This window comes from Notolabrus celidotus, chromosome 23 (assembly GCF_009762535.1).
Source record: "Notolabrus celidotus isolate fNotCel1 chromosome 23, fNotCel1.pri, whole genome shotgun sequence".
In the NCBI taxonomy this organism is placed as follows: Eukaryota; Metazoa; Chordata; class Actinopteri; order Labriformes; family Labridae; genus Notolabrus; species Notolabrus celidotus.
Window position 1 is genome coordinate 22,726,555 of NC_048294.1, and position 13,563 is coordinate 22,740,117.

The 13,563-nt window shown below is 40.4% G+C and overlaps 1 protein-coding gene across 1 annotated transcript in view; it reads right to left on the bottom strand.

Moving 5' to 3' along the window:
- The window catches only part of nrxn2b (neurexin 2b), a 1,139,450-nt gene that overhangs the window by 808,933 nt on the left and 316,954 nt on the right, over window positions 1-13,563 (bottom strand). The gene's annotated exons all lie outside the window — the stretch shown is intronic.

Below are 13,563 nucleotides of genomic sequence, written 5' to 3' on the forward strand. Positions count from 1 at the left end.
TTGATGAGGGGACGCGCTCAGAGATTCTGCTGCACTGGCATCACTGCCGGTGTCCAATAAACTAACAATAAATCAAACAACTTAATAACTTTGGTTTAGTTATTTTAGTCGCTAATATCACCGTTAGCATGCTAACACAGTAAAGTGATGAGCGGTCTCAGTAACTTTAGCATCTCTCTTACTTTTGTGTTCATCCTGTACAGATGTCTGTTAAAGTTTGAGCTGGTCTCTTTCCTTGATGGGTCTCTTAAATCTCCAACATGTTGCTCTGCTCTCGCTGCATTTACTGTTATTATTTACTGTATACAGGGTATAACTTCAAAAAGGAGCGACTTTGGGGTTCACCATTGACCTAGCAGCATAAGTGCGCCCCCACCAATATACAGGGGCTGTAGTTTTTGTCGCATTGGCCGCTGGTTCGACTCCCGGCCACGGCCATTTGCTGCATGTCTTCCCCCACTCTCTCCCCCCTACATTGCCTGACGCTCTTCAGCTGTTTTATCAATAAAGGCAGAAAATAAATGCCCAAACATATCCATAAACTTTTTGAAATTGATGGGCTATAATGCGTAAAACACATTTGACATTCTGAGTTTTCAGTGAAATACGTAAATCAAAATCAAAATAAGACTTGCCACATTTCTGAATTTGAACTGAAGTGTTATCCTTGATTTAATAGAACAAAATAAAGGTTTAGCTAGGTTACAGTAAAAACCAAACAATAAGTCTGAGGCATATTCATCAGGTGGCTTTGCATGTCAAGAAGCCTTTTATTTAGGTTGTAAACAAAATGCATGTCACGGCCAAATGCAAGCAGCACCCATGTTCTCTGGTGGATTGAGCTGCAGCAGATCTGGTGTTTACACTATGATGATTTAGTGGAGTAATACGACTGTATCTGACTGAAAGACTGTCAACAGCGCTGCATTATAAACTCATGGCTCATGTCTTCCTCGTTGGTACTTCATTATCTTGAGAGTTGAGTAATAAAGAGTCAAAGTCCACACAAGGGATCACATACAGGAGAGTATACTGAACCAGTTTCAGTGATGAAGATTTCAATCATGTAGAATACGTCAGATATGTCTGTGTTGTTTATTGTTTTGAGGCTGTTTCTGTTCATAAAGCATCTGTACTTGAGCTTTAAAGTGATGCACATGGAGGGGAAATAAGGGCTTTAACCGAACATCCTTAGAGTAGTTGATGCTGTATGGTTCTTAGAAGTGCTCAGGGAGTGATTGGAAACAGGCAACACATAATTTACATTTACTGGTCTCTATTTTTCCTTTGTGTCAGTAAGTCAGCTTCTTCTCGGGAAAACAGTTCGATGTTTAAGCCATGCCTGTGTTTTTCTTCCAGCTTGGGTTGTTTATGAAAATAGTCAAAAGGACCCCTCTGGTAAAGGTGATTTATTCTTTTCAATCAAAGCAGTTAAGTAACCCTACGAGCGTTTGACTGTTTAATGGAAGAAAATAGTTCTAAAATCCTTTTAAGGTGCAAGTATGCAGAAAAGGGGAAACGACTCAGAGGTCCAGAAAAGCTAATGTGATAAAAGACTGATGAGCTTATCCTGCAGCTGAAGAGATGAGCGTTGGATGGGGGTTTGGGGGCCAGAAACTGAATAATTAACATGTGGATGCAGGGCAGGAATTATGGGATAAATGGAGAGGGGAAGACATCAACCCAAATCTCCTTCACTTTCTATGCTTGCACACAGCATAGAAAAAGAAAAGCAAACGTCTCATCGTTGCAGTAAGTGTTCTTTAAAAGGTTCAAAAGGGCTCACATCTAAATCCATTCCCTCTCTTTGGGGGTTTCGTTACATTGTTGGAGTGAATATGCAGCTCTGATGAAGACACAAAGTGATCTTCTTTAGTGTTCAGGCTCAAAGTCATTGCAGCTACATTTGTTTAAGCAATTTGGGATTCCCTCCATGCTGTATAGTGTAACTGTTTGAGCCGTTCTTTACACCACTGATCTTTCTGTTTGAAGTCTTTTATAACAGGCACTTTCTTCATTCATACAGAACATATGCAAAGAAAATGTTAATAGTATTATTAGTTCATTTAGGTGTAAAATGTGCTTTTTATTTCTTTTGCTCATTTGCAAGGACTCTGCTTGGGTCTTGCATGAATCAGAAGCTCTTGTGTCGTTCCTTTCATGATCCTGGTGACCTTGTGTCTGTTAATTGGCTGAAACAGCAGTGTGACTTATGAAGGAACTAAAGAAGGAAAAATAATAGTCTCCAGAGCAGAACATCTTTATTATTGTCTTATTTTTCTTATTTAAATGTGTAATATGCCACACCAATTTCAACTAAGTTGGGACGCTGCATAAAATGCTGATTACAACACATTTTGATGATTTTCAAATCATTTAAACACTATATTTAAAATTAAAGGTGGTCGTGCCTTTGAGCATGTGGCTCCAACTCTGTGGAACAATCTTCTGCCCCAAGTGTGCTGTGCTACTTCCACCGGGACTTTCAAAAAGCATCTTAATACACATTTGTTTGTCATGGCTTTTGACCATCTTCTGTAATTTGTTGTTATTTTTTCTGCTTTCATTATTGTCTTCTTTATTGCACATTGTATTGTTGATATTGATTCTCTGTGAAGCACTTGTGACTATGCTCTGTGAAAGGTGCTATACTAAATACAGTTTACTTACTTACTATATTTAGTTGAAAATGCTACAAAAACATTATATCAAATGTTGAAACTAAAAAAATGTGATTGTCTTCTGAAAAATATATGCTCATCTTGATGTATGTGATGCTAACAACTCATATCACAACAGTTGGGACAGGGACAAAAAAAACTGAAAAAGTTGTGTAATGCTAAGAGACACCCGGACCAACATGCCCCGATAATGAGGTTGATTTGTAACAGGTTATCATGACTGGGTATAAAAAAGGACTCTCCAGAGAGGCTGAGTCTCTCAGAAGCAGAGATGGGAATTGGTTCACTCTGTGAGAGAGATTGTGCGAGTAATTAAACAATTTGAATATAATGTCCCTCAGAGTAAAATTGAAAATAATTTGAGGATTTCATCATCTACACTACCAGTGAAAAGTTTGGGTTTCATTTATTTGAATTATGTTCAACATTGTAAATTAATACTGAAGACATCAAAACTATGAAATAATCTGGTTTTACCATAATCTGGATTACAACAGTAGTCAAATAGGGCTATCCATTGTGTACTAACCCTACCTCTGAACAACACAACTGATGGTCTCTAACACATTAAAAAGGCAAGTCATTCTACAAAATGAACTCTTGACAGGGCTCATGTTCATTAGAAACCATTCCAGGAGACCACTTCATGAAGCAGACTGAGAGAATACCAAGAGTGTGCAAAGCTGTCATGAAGGAAAAAGGGGGCTACTTTACAGAATCTAAAATATAAAACATATTCTGCTTTGTTTAACACTTTTTTGTTCATTCAATAATTCCATATATGTTCTTTCATAGTTTTAATGTCTTCAGTATTAATCTACAGTGTTTACAATCATTAACATAAATACAAACCCTTGAATGAGAAGGTGTTTCCAAACTTTTGACTCGTAGTGTACATACTGTCATTAATAGATTCAGATATCAGAGCCACAACATATAATTTTGGGAAGTTCATCATTTCAGGGGCTATGACAACAAAAGATACGTACTCAGGGCTCTTCTTTTCATAGCTCATAAAATGATCACAGTGAACTGGCTCCACCCCCTTCCTCCGACTATGGACCAATGGAAACAGCGGCTTCGAGATGTGAACTGTATGGAAAACACGACTGCAAAGCTGCAGCTAAGGATGGACTTATACCAGGATAAATGGAGATCTGTCATAGACTATTTAACACACTAAATGTCTTGTAAGGATGCTGTGCAATGAGGTGGGGTAAATGCAAACAGTCACACTACAATATTAGCCCCTTTTCCTCCTTCCCTTTTAAGTGCTCTGACTATGCTGGTTGATTTGCCTTGTTTGTTAAGCACTTGTACATTCATGTGTCAAGGAACATGTTTTAATAAATGTTAAAAAAAAAAAAAAGATTCAGGAAATCTGGAGACATCTCTGTACAGAAGGGACAAGGACCAAATCAAACATTGGATGGTTGTGACCTTCCACTACAGACATGACTCTGTTGTGGAAGTCACTGCATGGGCTCAAAATCCCTTCCAAAAAACATAGCTTACTAACACAGTTTGTCACTGCATCCATAAATGCAGGGTACAACTGAACCATGGAAAGAGGAAACCATGATCCAGATATATGGGTGCTTCTCTTAGCTGGAGCCAAAGTGAGATGGATAGAGGTGAAGTGAAAAACTGTGTTTAATGAAGAAGTGTTGCTACCTAAGGGTCAAAATGCACTGTCCCAACTTCTGTAGAAACATGTTGCTTTCATTTAATTAACAATTCCTTGGTGAGTAACATCACTCTCAAATTATTTCAAGCATTTAACACAACATCAAAACTTTTGTAGATATGGGTTTGTATTTATCCACCCTTACGGAGCTTTTAAAAACTTAATTAAACTTGTTTCCTTTTTCTGTGATGGAGCAGGAAATCGTTATTGATGTCCCTCCATGATTTTAATTCATAAAAATCTAAGCTTCACAAAACAATTTCCTGACAGCACAGTCAACCTTTTCCCTATTCATCATTTACACAGGCTAAATGATGAATTATTGAAATACAGTAGGGGTCGGAGAAGCAATAATTCTCCAATTTCAGTGTAAAGTTAAGACTGGGGAGAATAAATGTCATGTTGAAATTACAGAATTGCAGTCTTCTCTCTATTTCTAAGATGAGTATTAAAGGTTATCGATTCGTTTAATATTGCTCTGTGATGTTTTTATTATCACATGGGGAGAGAAACTAAAACCTGATTACATGGACTTTTCTGTCACTTCAGAATCAGATGGACTCACATTAACGGTTCATTTATAAGAAATAAAGATTATGATATGCATGTATGCCATGAGCTGATGATTGACTGAGACCGAGAGGAGGCACTGCCCGCCTCACATCAAGACTTAATTCTTCATTGATGCTTTCTCTTAGAAGTTGGCAATTATCTATTTCACACTGTGCATATATTTAATTACTTATGATATAACAGTATGAATATTTAGTAGAAGAGCCAGACAGAAGTACAGATGGATGCAGTCAGATATAGAGATAAAGAGAAAATGAGAATGACTTTAGGGATAAATAATTCACAAACACAGATTTGTGTGAGGCCAGCTTCTGCAGTGTTTTACTCCCAATTTCCTCAGGAGGGCATTGTTGTAAAAATCTATACCCTCACACGACAGCCCTCTGAGAGTGGTGCAGGTGAAAGAAGCAGAGCTACCTGTGGAGGCAGGCCTGTGCCATGTGTCTGCTTTTGCTGCCGATGGATGCTGAGTATTATTAAAGGATTGAAATGAGAATAAGATGAGACATGTGCACATCAATTTTGACAACCCTGAAAATCCCCCAGCTGCAGGATCTTAGAGCTCATAGAGGATTCTGTTTGTGTGTCTGTCACAGGCATACCAGTATGTTATGCAATTCTTGTGTGGTTAAACTATGCCTTTATTTTAAGCAAATGCACTCAATTAATCATAGGAACTAAAAAATGCTTGCAAACTGGTGTTGGGAATTGGGAATGCAAATCTTGCACACGGAGAACCAGGAGTGATATCTTATTCATGGCTGTGATTGTGGCGCCCACAGCCCCATTAAAAAGGTTGAGGCACTTACATGGTGTCTTTTGTTCCCGTTTGACATAAAAGCACACAGTCAACATGAAGGCCCTCTCCTCTGCCTAATGGCCCCATTTCATGTCGTCGTTTCTTTTTTTTCCAACCCTCCGCTCATCTCAGGTCCGTTCACCCCTTTTTTCTCTTCATCATTTCTCTACCCTCTGGTGCTTGCTGAGAAAATTGGCCCATGTTTTGATCTGGTCCTGTATTTTGATATTTCGTGTGTGATGTTGGTTAAGAAAGCGTCAGAGTAGCCGTGTGTCTGTTCTGACATTTGGAGCAGCAGTCATTAGTTATGCACTTGATCAGGGCTGCCAACACAATTGCCCTTCCCCTCCTTCTCTCCTCTTCCCCACCCGGCCTACCTGCTCCGAGGATTGCAGCTTCAAACAAGGGGCTCTAATGTTATTCCACTTGCCTCATTGCCTCTGTCTGTATGCTCTGGTGAGCACAAAACCACCCGCTGCCCTGTGAATTCTCTAAATTAGCAAGGGGCAACATTAAGGTGCTGTATATTGCCAGTGCAGGGAAAATAAATTCCACTACATAAAGGCGTTCTTGTTGTTTCTTCCTTGTTGTGTGTGGTCTCTCTGAGAAACAAACTGAAGGATAAAAGTTGGCTTTATTTCAATGACACAACAGAACAGGTAAGGACGTGACATTTTAGTCTTTCAGCTACTGATTAGTACATGCACTTAGTGTTTGTACCTCTGATAAAGGAAGTGTAATGTAAGACTGACGCAGAACCAGCTAATGCATTGTTAACATTTCTTTATGAAATGCAAGAGTGGAGTTCTTGTAACCTTGATGAGGGACGTTGCTGTCTGGTTCATTCCTCAGCGCTCAGCACTGAAAGCACTCCAGACAGTTGGCACTGACTTCTTATCTTAACAAGGGGGAATTATTGTGGTTCACCAAGCTTCAGTAATATGTTAAAACCTTTCACTACACAAATCATCTGCCCAATTAAGCCCATGTGGAGATAAGATAGGTAGCCTTGATCAGGAGTCGTTTGGAGGACGAGCTGCTTGTGAGTCATTACACAAATGTTTGGATATTTTACAAACTAAGCAGCTTCAGAAGTGACAGGTCCTGACCCGGATCAGGATCATGGTTAGAGATGTCTCCCTTCTACTGATACAGCTGTGGAGTTCAGTTTGAGTCTTTGAAATTGCACTTCATTTGTTAAACTATAGAGTCATCAAAAAATGTGCTTTTCAAATCAGATTTTTTTAAATAGTGAAGATTTCCCACAATGTAATTTTTCTATTGTGTTGTTTTTGTAAAAGATTCATGAAAGTAAAAGTAATCATTCATTTTTTTGTCAATTGAGATTCCTCTAGAACAGGGGTGTCAAACACGCAGCCCGCGGGCCAAAACCGGCCTCGCATAAAATCACAGCGCTGATGGAGCGCACCTAAACAGCGCTCCGGGACTATTTTTCTCAAAGCACTATAAGATGATCTAATTAGCACTAAAGTTTACATATATGTAAACTTATTACAGCAGGAACGGTGGATCCACAATCTTCAACAGGAGCCACAAATTATACGCGCGCTTACCATTCATGTGCATGCCTTACAGGTGCACTCAGTCACTACTAACACTAGCACTATCCCTTCATACAACACTGTCCAGCAAGCAGACTGTTCATGCTTGAGCTGAGGGGTCCAAAATAATCAACTTTACCTTGTTCATTATTATAGTCTCTCTGTTCTTCTGCAGTAAACATTACACACTGTGTGTCAGTTGAATGGCTAACCTGTGTGTTTGGTGTGTCCACAGCAGGTTTCAGGGCGTCAAGAGTAAAATATTTAGCCCCACTATGAGACTCAGCATGGCAAAAAATACAACAGTTGTTTCTGTAGAAAGATAGTTCATTAAATGTGAACATTTTCCAAATGTTTTTGTACTTTTTTTTAACTAAAACAAAGGGAAAAATGTCTTCCAACCTGTAATTATTCAAATTAACAGCCTCGAATAAGAAGAGGTGACAAGGAGCAAGTGTGATTATCTACTGATGAGCCCTATGACTGAGACACTCGACAGGGGAGCGACATAGTGCAGTCACAGCGTGGTAAGTGAGAGGTCTGATGGGGTTACCATCAGAGAGGGGAGGACTTAACTCACATCTCCTCTAATCTCACCTAATGTGTGGTTCAAAGATGTCACATGTGGGAGTGTGATCTCTGTCTTCTGTCACCATGTGATGACATCTACTTTTATGGTGCATGTGCAATACTTTGAGTGTGATGTTATGGATACATGACAGATGTGGTAGTTAAACATAGAACCCAGAAAAACTGTTTTATATATTTAGACATGTCAGCAAGGAAAAAGACACAAGAGGGGGATGAATGGACGCAACATTAGAGAACAGAGACACACCTCTGGTCTACTGTGCTTCAGGAAACATCTTCATTATACTTTTATTCAGCAAGGGTATGAAACAAATAATTAAGAGGCCGTCACATGTTATTCTTTTAGTACACTCTTTGCAAGAGTGTTACAGCTCAGTTGTTAACTTTTCATTTATTCAGCAGTCTTATGATTTAAGACAAGAGTCAAAAGAAGAATAGATTTTAAGATTATTTTATTGGTTTTTAAATCTCTTAATAGTCTTGCTCCTTCTTATTTATCAGGTTTGCTTTTATCACCTGAGCCAGTGAGAGCCCTCGGGTCTTTGGGTAGTGGACTTTTAATAGTACAAAAGGACAAAGACCCACGGTGAGGCAGCTTTTTATCATGATGTCTGTGGAAGTGTTTTTAATAACTGACAAACTTTACTGTCAGACTTCTCTTCATGAAGAAAACAAGAACAAAAAAACTAACAGGAGAAATAACTGATCATGAATATATCTAAACTATCTATGATATGAGACTATTACTCTATTTCATTAGACAGTGAATCTGAAATAAACAAACAGATATAACATAATCCATCCTCTGTTATATTGAATTTATGATTTTGCGTTCAGTATTTTGTATTTAAAACTCACTTCAAACACGTTTTAATCTCAGCTCATCAGATACAGAGTGTTTAGAAACCAACATGTGTTTATGATCTGTCTCAGGGCACCCTTAGTGACTGTTTTAAGGTCTGTTTTAGGCCAACCTTAGTGACTGTTTTATGGTCTGTTTCAGGGCACCTTTAGAGACTGTTTTAAGGTCTGTTTCAGGGCACCCTTAGAGACTGTTTTAAGGTCTGTCTCAGGGCACCCTTAGTGACTGTTTTAAGGTCTGTTTCAGGGCACCCTTAGAGACTGTTTTAAGGTCTGTCTCAGGGCACCCTTAGTGACTGTTTTAAGGTCTGTCTTAGGGCACCCTTAGTGACTGTTTTAAGGTCTGTCTCAGGGCACCCTTAGTGACTGTTTTAAGGTCTGTATCAGGACACCCTTAGTGACTGTTTTAAGGTCTGTCTCAGGGCACCCTTAGTGACTGTTTTAAGGTCTGTCTCAGGACACCCTTAGAGACTGTTTTAAGGTCTGCCTCAGGGCACCCTTAGTGACTGTTTTAAGGTCTGTCTCAGGGCACCCTTAGTGACTGTTTTAAGGTCTGTTTCAGGGCACCCTTAGTGACTGTTTTAAGGTCTGTCTCAGGGCACCCTAAGAGACTGTTTTAAGGTCTGTTTCAGGGCAACCTTAGTGACTGTTTTAAGGTCTGTTTCAGGGCACTCTAAGAGACTGGTTTAAGGTCTGTCTTAGGGCACCCTTAGAGACTGTTTTAAGGTCTGTTTCAGGGCAACCTTAGTGACTGTTTTAAGGTCTGTTTCAGGGCACTCTTAGAGACTGGTTTAAGGTCTGTCTTAGGGCACTCTTAGAGACTGTTTTAAGGTCTGTCTCAGGGCACCCTTAGTGACTGTTTTAAGGTCTGTCTTTTCTCTATTAATAAACTCAAGTGATGTTAAGTTTCAGAGAAGTCCAAGCCGCTGCAGCGTCCAATCAGTGAGTGATATTCGATAAGGGGGCGTGTCTGTCAGAGAAAAGACTTCCACGAAGTCTGCTCTTGTGTTTCCTCGATAATCGCTCCTCAGATCAGTTTCCTCCGTCCTTTCTCCTCCAGCAGAGGTAAGAGCTTTGGGACGCCACTGAATATGGCGGGTCAGTAACTACTTCCGGTTCGGCGGAGGAGAGAGGAGACTGAAGTTAAGAGCTTTGAGATGCAGCCGTTGAAGACATCCAAGATGGCGGCGGAAGCAGAGGCAATACTATCACGACAGCTTTTGTTCTTTACATTAATATTTTGTGTACAGACGTATCAACATAATCAGTGACTGAGTGTAAAAGTATGCACCAGTCACAAGATGTTTGGTTCACACATGCAGCTCAGCTCGCTTTTTGGGACATTTTTTAGGAGTTTTGTGCAAATGAGAACGCAGCTCTTGACTCGTGTGGAACTCACATTGATCTTGCAATGAACATCTGCGTCACTTTTTGGGTTTAGGTAGCTGCTTTTACTGCTGAGTGTTAAAGATGTTCACACAATGTGACAGATCAAACACACGACTGCAAAAAGTGAATATTTCATCTGTGTGTAGATGATTTTATGGTTTCAGTAAGCGCTGAATGAGCCCACTGAACAGAACAGAAAGAGGGAAACTGAATTAAACTAGAGGGACCAGTTGTTCTTTACACAGTTATATATTTTATGTAAATAGATGATAACCAATAGTATGTATTTAGATGCAGTAGAGCAGAACTGGCACATTTCCTCCCCACAGATGACTTAAAGAAGCTGTTTCTAGGAGCTGGTTTGACTCAGTTGGCCTCCTCTCTGTTCTCTACCGTTTTAAATCCCTACATATCTTAATAATGTTCCTCCAAATCCCCTTATTCAATTATAGCAGTCTCTAATACATGTGTCAACATGTTCTATTAGTCCGTCCTCCTCTCCCACCAAAAGAGATTAGCTCTTCCTTCTTTCTTTTTATTTACTAAATGCAGAAATATCATTTCCCCAGGACAGAGGGAGAGAAACTGTGAACGAGCGAGTGATTATTTTTGTTCATTACATTTCATTCCAGTCAGCCAGCCGGAGATTCTCTTTTTTCCCTGAAAAGACTATTAAATATGTGGCCTAAAATTTACTTATTCAGCTTTCAATTTTGCTGCGTTCTACATTTTAATGCTCAGAGAACATTAGAGAGAGTGTGCTTCTAGAGCGCGGTTTTAACTCTTGGCTCTCTAAAGTCGAGTCACGGAGTATTCATGAGCTTTATGCAACTGAACAATGCTAAGACTGTGGAAATGAGATATGAAGCAGGGCTGCTTTATCTCTGTAAGTATGGATGACTGTATGTGTGTCGGAGAAAGGGATGAGAGTGTGATCCCTTTGAAGTTCCTTGTGGTAGTTGTTGGGAGTTCCTGGTCCCTCAGGGTTTTATAGGCGCGTCTGTGTTGTTGAGCTGAGAGGGAAAGTATATATGCAATGAGTAGGCTGACTAGATTAGACGTTACAGTACATGCATGCTCCTGCGGGTTCTTCTCTGTGACATGAAAATCGTGCAGAGACGGCGCAGTGGAAAGCAAGGGCTCATTGGTCATTATCATTCTACTCCTGTTACACTCATCTCCTGATGGGCCTCATCTGTCCACACCCCCCCTCCCTGTCCCCTTCTCCGTTTCCACATATCCCTGTCTTCATCAGTTTCCCCTTGCCGCCTGATTTTGTGTCTCTTGGGAATAGATGAGGACAGAGAGAGGGAATTGGCAAAGAGATGGTACAAGATAGAGAGAAGAAAATGGAGAACAAGAGGCAGATATAAGAGGCAGAATAATGCAGACAGAGAAAAGGATAAAATGAGAGGTACGTATCTCACATTGGCCCTTTGGTTATGATTGTACGAGCAAAACATGGTGGCAGATACCGAGTGAGAATAAGATAAGGTGGGTTCTGAACGAAGGAGAGAATTCCTCACCTCGTGGTCATCGGTTAAGGTTGATCAGGTGATCATTTTGTGTGATCAGGTCAAAGACAAGAAAAAATTCACCTTCCCACATATATCAGCCAATCAAATAGTGCCATATTTTGGATCATTACTCGTTCTGGAGGAGATTTCTGGAGAGGAAAACAATGGCGTACATTGGTTCATTTTCAGCCGAGGGGTGAATGCCTATCTGTTTTTGGTGAGTCTCAGTTTTGCTGTTAAAAGGCAAGTCACAGGCACTGGTGGCCTAGCAGTCAAAGCGCCCCACATACAGAGGCTATAGTCCATGTTGCAGAGGTCACCGGATCGACTCCCGTCTTCCCCCACTCTCTACTCCCCATGTCTCTCTTCAGCCGTCCTATCCAATAAAGGAAAAAAGTCCCAAAATATATAACTTTATATATTATATATAAATATAAGTCACAGAAAGTGATTATCCTGCTAACTGCAGGCCCATAAACCTAGCATTTCCCCAAGTTAAAATAAACAGATCTAAAGGTTTTCCCAAATAACATCATCATGATGTCAATTTAAAAACATGTGAAAATGTTAAATTTGTCAGGTTGGTTTGCAAGATCAAATGCATCGCAGTGGGTCAGATGCATTGGGTGCTGATTAGCTTTTGCAATTTCATGTCTTTCATTTGACGTTCCACCATCTTCTTATTTTGTGTGGGCATGTTTTCCTTTAATGGATAGGAAAGGAGACACAAAATATGGTTGCGTTGAAGGGGGGAGAAGACATGCAGCAAATGGCCGTGGCCAGGAATCGAACCAGCAACCATAGGGCCTGAACCGCTAGGCCAACATGACCCTAAATATTTTCAGTTTTGGGGAAAAATTAAAATCCCTTTTGGTCTGATACCAATTTTAATAATCAGTTCCCTTCCTCATACCTCATTAACCGCATTTCGACCATGTGAACCAGGCACGTCATGACATCAGATTTACGTGAACGCTTTTCCCAGCAGCACTAGTGGGAACTTTCCCTCACAACAACAACGATATGCTTTGGAATCCATTAGTCTCTTAAATTTTTTCGCCGCAGGACAATGGCGGTACACGTTTGATTTGTGTTTTTGATCATGCCGACCTCGCCCATGACGTAAGTGGTTTGCGGTTCTAGACCAGCAAAGAGTTGGAGCCACTCTAGAACCGGTTTTCTTGGCCGGGAGCCGGTTCACCTGCAGTCGAAACATGAAAAAACAGTCCTCAATTGAGCGCTCCGAACCAGCCCTGAAACTGCCTCGGTCTAAAAGTGGTAATTGTGGACTCCTCAAGCCCTCAATCCCTCAGTTGGTCTGTAAATAAGTCCATACCCTCATGTCCTTCAGTCTCGTCCTATTTCCTTTATTCTCCATATGTTCTTCATTACTCCCTGTGCACTCTTCTTCTGTGTCTTTATTTCTCCCATAGCACTTTATCCATTAACTACCCTATCTTATGCACTCCTTCATCCCTCCGCCCCCCATTACATTCCCCCCGTCTCTCCTGCCCCGAGTGACCTTAATTACAACATGTAAAAACCTGACCTGGATCCAATTTCCAGTCTCTGACCACACAGCCCCAAGATTAATGCCCCATGGGCCAAATTCAATTAAGCTGCCTTCTAAATAAGGACTAGGAATGTTTTTTAAAAGGGAGATAGAACAATAGGGTCACACCACTGAATCTTGGCTAAAATAGCATCGAGGATGGAGGTTCACACAATTAAAGAGGGGAGCGAGGGACTGTGAAGAATGACTGAGTTCAGTCTACTCAGCAAAGCCTGGGTCTGTGTTGTGTTCAAGGCCTACATGACCTTTATCAATCGATGGGTCAGCATGGTTTGATATATTTGGTTTCATTGGTAACACTGTGAGCCAATCATTGCCTGAAAGTATTAT